The sequence below is a fragment of the Microtus pennsylvanicus genome, chromosome 1 (assembly GCF_037038515.1).
Source record: "Microtus pennsylvanicus isolate mMicPen1 chromosome 1, mMicPen1.hap1, whole genome shotgun sequence".
Classification (NCBI taxonomy): Eukaryota; Metazoa; Chordata; class Mammalia; order Rodentia; family Cricetidae; genus Microtus; species Microtus pennsylvanicus.
In genome coordinates, this window is record NC_134579.1 from 134,894,407 (window position 1) to 134,901,601 (window position 7,195).

Below are 7,195 nucleotides of genomic sequence, written 5' to 3' on the forward strand. Positions count from 1 at the left end.
TAACAGGTAAGGTTTACACTCATAAAAAGACAGAAAGAAGAAAAAAATGCTTGCAATAGAAGGTTAACGGCAGAACTGACAATAGTAGAGAATATCTTAATATATTTTAAATGAGGGTTGGATTAAATATAAAGTATTTTTGTAAGAGATTTAAAAGTACATACCAGTTTAAAACATGAGACTTATTGTTTGGTAGTCTGAAATCAGATACAATGAACAATTATAACATTAAGCATAGGTGCATTTAAGTTACATGTATGATCACACACACACAGAGTGAACAGGAATTGGGCAAAGTGGATACTCTTGGTGGGCCCTACCAAAAGCATGCCGCTGCTCAAAACACATGGAACAGAGTCAGCAAGAGAATTCCCAGGGCTCCTGGCCACCCTTTCCGCACCCACCATGCTGGGGTGCTGGAAAGGTGTTGGTCCAAACTTAAGTTTGAGTATTAAAAAACACTCATGTACTTTGCTTCGGAAATCTGGCTCTGTGAATTCATTTGGGGACCAGAAACTTGGGCATAACAGTCCCACTAACTGGCAACTGAACACTCAAACACTTGAGCCTATGGGAGCAGTTCTCACTTTCTCCACCACAGCAAGCAATCCCAAAGTCACTTATCGCTAACGGACCTGGCTAGTAGAATACTTATCTTTGGGGTGTTTTGGAGACAAAACATCCCAAAGTTCAGTAAGCTCAGTTCTATTTTATGTGACTTCATGGCTCCCAGCAAGTTTATTAGTAAATAGTTCATAACACCAATTTCTTTCCTTCGACTTTCTTCTCCATCAGCAGGACTGTGGTGGCTGTTTTGGGAAGTGCTGGACCAAGAATGCTTTCAAGTGATCATTGCGATTAGCAGAGAAGTGAGGTAAGCCACGTTATTCCTGTTTTCTGAAGCGAAAACCTTGATCTTAGGTTGATTTAGGGATTTAATGTTAATGCCATTTAAACTGTCGATTCAGATCAACTGATTCGTTATCTTTTAGATGAGGTGTTTCTATTAGTTACAAAAATAACTTTAACAAAGATACTTTCTCTAAGTGTTTCACTGTACTTGCTTTTAACATAACTATCCCCGCGTTAGCTACGGATGACGTTGAGCTTCTGATCCTTGCCCATCACCTGAGTGCTAGAAGTACAGGCATTTGGGGATTCAAGCCCGGTTCCTGATATTCATCATTTAAATCTAGAGGATCTGCTTGGGGTCTCTCATTAAATCTTCAACGCAGCACTGAAGTTTAACAAGCCAAATTCATTCCCAGAAAACGCCATCTATCTGTCCGCCTAGGAAATCTGTTCCGGCACACTTCTTGGGCCCCTAGCACCCTAGAGGTGGCCAAGCAAAGACAGCTCTCTGAGGAATTGAGAACACTACAGTTGAACAGCCTATGAGTCTTTTTTTTTCTACTGCACTGAACTACACTTCCCAGCAATCTCAGCCGTGCGAGTACCCTTACTATGCAAATCACACTCTGCCCCCACCGCTCCCCGCCCTTTTCCTGTTGCTGTTCATCGCCTACAGATAATACCAAAGGAATAGGACATAAAAAAATTCCAGCTTTTTGAAGTTGGTTTTAAATGCACTTTTGGAGACTGACTCAGGGTTCTATGAATCCTGCGGGACGCGTTTCGATGAGGGGTTTAATCCTTTCGGCCACGCCTCAACCGTACGCGCACAGGAACCCCGCCCATCGGGAATCATCTTGTCCGAGAAGTTGTCTCTGACTACGTTTCCCAGAAGCCTCCTCGGCTTCTCGCGGTAAAGCCTGACTCTTGGGGGGACTTCAGAGCTTTGCTGGCTTTTGCTGAGTTGCAAGGTTTGGGAAGCTTGGTAGGCCTGAGGTGCAGAACCCGGGAGGAGGGCGGGGCGAGCACGGAGCTCGGGCTTTGTGCGGCGGAGGAGTTGAGGTCGGAATTGCGCGGTTAGTTTGTGAGGCGTGACCGTGCGGTGCTAAGGGGCTGCAGTTGTGATGAGCATCTGTTTCTCACCCCTCGGTGAGTGAGAGCCGGCGGGCTGGGGACCACGTGCGGTATTGTGTGGATGTGGAGCGCTTGTGACTGGTTGAGTGTTCGGTCCCTGCAGTGGCGTGCGCTGTGCGTTGCTGTGTCCATGTGCAGCACAGGACAGGCGGAATTACCTTTCAGTCTGTGCTCCTGATAAAAGTACCGTTGTACTATGCTACCTTTTGAGGCGCCGAGTGTGTGGTTCTCTTGGCATCGCGTAGGTAGGATTCCTGTAGTTGAATGTTGCTGTTGTGGGTCTGTGGGTTGTGTGTGAAGTTTCGGATGTATATCTCTGCGTGCGTTATATTTCTTCATTTTAGAACTTCATGTGAGTGCTAGCACGCTCTCCTTTGCCTTTTATTACGTTTATTTGTACACCTGTGTGATGGAACTCATCCGTGTTAAGTAGGATAGCGGCTTACTGAGTTGTTTTGCTGTTTGGTGTTCCAGGATCTGAAGTATAGTGCATGTATTCATCTCGTAGTAGTAGGTATTTGAACATTTCTCATTTTTAATCCTATAAACATACTACCGTGACTGTTTTAATTTTTAATTTATTTTTTGGAGGCAAGGTCTCACTGTGTAGTTCTGGCTGGCGTCAAACTCACAGACAGATCCACCTGCCTCTGCCTCCCGAGTGCCAGCGCTACCCCAGACTTATAATTACTTTTACAGTAGGATACAGAACTTCAATGTCTACCAGTGCAAGTATAGGTGGAGTAATGTATTCCACTCTACTAACTGATGCAAAATATTCCGGAGTGGATGCACATATAGACGCTTGCAGGATAAACGCTCCAAATCCTTACCGAAAAAAGGAAAAGTTTAAAATGTGATTTTAAAAAAAGATTTATATTTAAGCCTGGCGCTCTGGTGCTCTGGAGGCAGTGGCAGGTGGATCTCTGTGAGTTCGAGGCCAGCCTGGTCTGCACAATGAGGTCTTGTCACCGTGAGACCTTGTCTCACAAAATCAGAGGTGCGGGGAGGAGTGAGTGAGAGAGGGGCCGGCAGAGGTAGAGAGGCCAGTCTCTATGTGGTCCTGGCTGGCCTCAAACCTGTGGTAATTTTACTGCCTCAGTCTCGTGGGTGCTGAGACATCTTGCCCAAGCCCCACCCGTTCGGATCCAGTGCCTGGCTTTCTGAAGTTGGGGATGTTGTCCTCTCTTCCCGCTTAGACTCCTCAGTGTGTGGGGTGAGCACAGGGAATGATTGTTTGAGAACTGTGTCAATGCGGTCTCAGTATTCTCTTTGCCTCTGCCAGTTCTACCCTGTTCCTGAAGAGCAGCAGAGAGGAGCTGCCACTGTCAAGCCATGGCTCAGGTGAGGTGTAACCTTTTTGTATGCAAATCGAGTCAATTTTGTCTCTAGTGCAAATAAATGCCTGCTTTCTCCCTTGTGATGCTGTTTTGGTTGGTGTTAAAGCCTTTCAGTTATAAACAGGGACTACACAGTCTCACTCTTGCTCTGTCTTGAGCAGCGCTTCAGCCTTCCTGACCCGGGGACCCTGTAATAGCTCCTCACTGTGTTCTGACTCCTGACCTTGAAATTATTTTCCTTGTTACTTTGTAGCTGTAATTTTGCTACTGTTATGAATCATAATGTAAATATCATTGTTTCCAGGTGCTCTTAGGCAACCTCTATAGACAGGGTTGTCATCCCCCCCAGGGGTCGTGACGCCACAAGTTGAGAACCACTGCTCTAAAGGAAAGGGTCTTTAATAGACTAAATTTAAAAAAGCTTTGGGGGTCCAGCTGGGCTCACAACCAAAACACGCTGGTGCACGCCTTTATTTCCAGCACTCAGGAGGCAGAGGCAGGAAGAGTTCAAGGCTAGCCTGGTCTACATACTGAGTTTCAGACCAACCAGGGCTACACGGCAAGATGCTATCCCAAACTAGCAACAACAAAAAGAAGAAAGAAAATAAGTGTGATCGCTTTGCTCAGTTTCAGTCGTAGAACCTGGCTTGTCTCCTGGTTTATGAGCCTTTTAGGTTTGGAAGGATGACTGCTGGACGGTCAAAGCTGACATTCTGGTGAGCATCCAGGAAAACTTTACCGCCTGTAATATCACTGAGCTCCCCCACCCCAAGAGCTTTTTATTATAATATTATTTTAATCTTACGTGTGTGTTTTGCCTGCAAGCATGCCTGTGTGCCACATGTATGCAGTACCTGTAGAGGTCAGAAGAGGGTATCAGCCGGGCGGTGGTGGCGCACGCCTTTAATCCCAGCACTCGGGAGGCAGAGACAGGCGGATCTCTGTGAGTTCGAGACCAGCCTGGTCTACAAGAGCTAGTTCCAGGACAGGCTCCAAAACCACAGAGAAACCCTGTCTCGAAAAACCAAAAAAAAAAAAAAAAAAAAAAAAAGAAGAGGGTATCAGATCCCCTGGGGCTGTATGTATAGATGGTGTGAGCCCCAGTGTTGGTGTGGGGATGGACTCTGGGTCCTCTGGAAGAGCAACCAGTGCTCTCACCCGCTGAGCATCTCCAGCCCAGCACCGCTGCATTAGGCAGCATCTTTCTCCATCGTTTTCCTAAGGCTCGCTGACAAAGGTTAATGGCAGTTCAGCAGGAGTGGTTATCAATAACACTGTTGCCAGTATTAAGGTTGTCTTTTGTGGGTGTTTGGGGACAGAGTTTCTAGGCTGGCTTTCAGCTCATTGAGCTGAGGACTTGTGCCACCGTGCCCAGTCCATATAGCTCTAGGGATGGTACCCAGGGTTTCATGCCTTTTAGACAGGTGTTTTACTGAGTGAGCTACCCCCCCTGCTCAGGGGAACTCTCTGAAGATTAATATCAGCCTAAATGTCTAAAGGGAAATGAGAAGTTGTCATTTATGCCTGCTGGGGTAGCTCATGCCTGAATCCCAGCTCTTGGGATGATGGCAGATTTGAGGCCAGCTTGTATTACGGTGAGTTCAAGGCTACCCTGGGGTACATAGTGAGCCCTGTCTCGGAAAGCCAAGAACTAGGAGGGTGGTGGGGGCACGCACCTTTAATCCTAGCACTCGGGAGGCAGAGGCAGGCGGATCTCTGAGTCCGAGGCCAACCTGGTCTACAGAGTAATTTCCAGGATGGCCAGGGTTACACAGAGAAATCCTGTCTTGGAGGTGCGGGGAGCCAAGAACCGGGAAGTAGCTCATTGGTAAAATACTTTGTCTAGCATGAAAAAGCCCTCAATTCCTGGATTTCATCCCAAGCAACAAAGGCAAGCATGTGAGCAAAAAATTGGTATTTATTATCTTTAAGATAGAATATTATTTAATCTGAAATAAATATGCCTATAAAGACACTTATTATAACAAGTGCCTTCCCCCTTCAGTGTGCCTCTTTCTATACCAGGCTGGCCTTGAACTCACAGAGATCCTCGCCGCTCTGCCTCCCAAGTGCTGGGATGAAAGGAGTGTGCCACCGTGCCCAGCATTCTACTTTGCACTGTGAATTTGGCTCCTTTAAATGGCTTATTGATGGATGAGTAAACTGGCTTGGTGCAGAGCCTGTGACCCCAAGTTCAATAACAGCATTACCACACATCATGAGTTTCTTCCTTTCTTAGTTTTTGGTTTTCGAGACAGGGTTTCTCTATTTAAAAACCTTTGCTGTCCTGGAACTTACTCTATAGACCAGGTTGATCTTAAACTCACACAGATCTGCCTGCCTTTGCCTCCTGGATGCTGGGATTAAAGGCGTGTGCCACCTGCCACCGCAGGCTAGCTAGGTTTCTTTAATTTTTTTATTTTTTATTTTTTGGTATGTGTGTGTGTGTGCACGAGTATTTGCCTTTCTGTCTGTACCAGCACTGTGTGCATATAGCATCTGCAGAGGCCAGAAGAGGGTGTTGGATCCCCTCCAACTGGAGTTATAGATGGTTGTGGGTGCTCAAACCAAAGTCAGGTCCTCTGCTAAATACACTGAGCCGTCTCTCTAGCCCCAGTTAGTGTTTCTCTGTCTGGTCAAATACATCGGCTTCTTTGACATAGAGATGCCTTTCCCATCCCTTTGTGCTCTCCCTCCGATATGAACTGGTTCCTCTCTAGCCTGCCATCACTTTCCCGAAACTTTTATTCTTTCCTCTGAATTTTCCTCTGCTATTCTCCTGCCGAATTTTAACTGTTTCCGGGATCCTGCGGTTCTCTTTGGTGTACCCCCTATTCTGTGTACCCATCCTCCAGCAGTTTAACTGTTTCCGGCATCCTGCGGTTCTCTCTGGTGTACCCCCTGTTCTGTGTACCCATCCTCCAGTAGTTTAGCTGTTTCCGGCATCCTGCGGTTCTCTCTGGTGTACCCCCTGTTCTGTGTACCCATCCTCCAGTAGTTTAGCTGTTTCCGGCATCCTGCGGTTCTCTCTGGTGTACCCCCTGTTCTGTGTACCCATCTTCCAGTAGTTTAGCTGTTTCCGGCATCCTGTGGTTCTCTCTGGTGTACCCCCTGTTCTGTGTACCATCCTCCAGTAGTTTAGCTGTTTCCGGCATCCTGCGGTTCTCTCTGGTGTACCCCCTGTTCTGTGTACCCATCCTCCAGTAGTTTAGCTGTTTCCGGCATCCTGCGGTTCTCTCTGGTGTACCCCCTGTTCTGTGTACCCATCCTCCAGTAGTTTTCTCAGAACTTGTCCTTGAGACCTTGTGTATCTAGGAACATACAGAAAATAGTCGAGTTATAGAATCTCTAGGTCAGAATTGCTCTGTTCCTTGTGTTCAGAAGCCCATTACCCCTGCTTCTCGATGCCTTTATATAGCCTGCTGTATCTGGATGCTTCTAATGTCCCAGCTTTCTCTTCTATCCTGAAATTATACCCTTGACTGTTTGAGAAGAGACCATGCGGTGAGAATACCACAAAGCTTTGTATAACTCCTTTCCTTTGATACAGATGTCCTCCGAGCTGGGTTCTGTGCCTTCCCAGCTTCATGTGGTAATGGAGGAATTCATTGAGCCCAGATGGCTTGATCTAGAGGAAGCAGTTTCGTGGAAGCGCAGTGGTTTGGGCCCAGGCCTTCCCTAGGATTCCAGGCATCCACACTCACTGCTTTTAGCTTGTTCCAACTTATTCCTTTTCTGTTACTTTTCTTGCACAAAACACTTCTCTTTTTCCTTTTATTAATCAAGCAATATGCGATTATTGTTCCAGGTGTCGGTGCTCTTCCGTGATGTGTACATAGACTTCTCTCAGGAGGAGTGGGAGTGCCTGA